The sequence below is a fragment of the Octopus bimaculoides genome, chromosome 13, assembly GCF_001194135.2.
Source record: "Octopus bimaculoides isolate UCB-OBI-ISO-001 chromosome 13, ASM119413v2, whole genome shotgun sequence".
NCBI lineage: Eukaryota > Metazoa > Mollusca > Cephalopoda > Octopoda > Octopodidae > Octopus > Octopus bimaculoides.
This window is the reverse complement of record NC_068993.1, coordinates 1,543,241-1,543,921: the sequence shown is the minus strand read 5'-3', so window position 1 is coordinate 1,543,921 and position 681 is coordinate 1,543,241. Positions and strand designations below refer to the sequence as shown.

The window sequence follows — 681 nt, the reverse complement described above, 5'->3', positions numbered from 1 at the left end:
CCACTACAAGACCACACTTGCTGTTGGTCGGCCATTAAGTGAAACACAAGAGAGATTTCAAAACTTACTTCTAAAGTTTTCCAACTTTAGTTTTTGACAAAACAAAACTATTCACAATTAAATAATAATAATAATAATAATAATAATAACAATAATAATAACAATAAAGCAAACTTTTCTTTTGGTACTTTTACTAATTATGAACAGTGTATCAACGGAGAAAAAGAAGAAAACAACCACCTACCCATGAATGGTTTATGTATTGAATTGAAAATATCTTATTGCTAAGACAAAGTTCTTATTTAGTGGGATTGACAGCGGTGGGGGGGGGGATATATGGAGATATGTAGTGTGGAGTGAAGAATTCCTTTACATACATACAAATATACACACTCTCACACACAAGGACACACACAGATTAGGTGGAGGGGAGAGAAAAGAAAGATATAAGAAGAGAATATAGAACAAACAATCAATAGAGAGAGGTTACAAGTTTGGACAAGCCCTCTCTTTTCTACAGAGCTTACTGCTGTAGAATAATAATAATAATAATAATAATAATAATAATAATAATATTAACGAAAATGATCAGACATGTAAGGGAGGTAAGTCCTATGATATAACAGTCACTGTTGACTATGCAATTTATTTATCCAGTGATGGTGGTGGTGGTGGTGGCGA

At 32.6% G+C, this 681-nt stretch overlaps 1 protein-coding gene across 4 annotated transcripts in view; it reads right to left on the bottom strand.

Annotated features, from left to right (window-relative positions):
• The window catches only part of LOC106868062 (centrosomal protein of 135 kDa), a 46,104-nt gene that overhangs the window by 37,074 nt on the left and 8,349 nt on the right, over nucleotides 1–681 (bottom strand). The window contains exon 1 of one of the 4 annotated variants that reach the window (XM_052972300.1): nucleotides 245–340. The exons of the other annotated variants lie outside the window; for them this stretch is intronic. The gene's annotated coding sequence lies outside the window, so the exon portion shown is untranslated. Of the gene's footprint in view, nucleotides 1–244; nucleotides 341–681 lie in introns of those variants that run through there. 4 annotated transcript variants of the gene reach the window in all.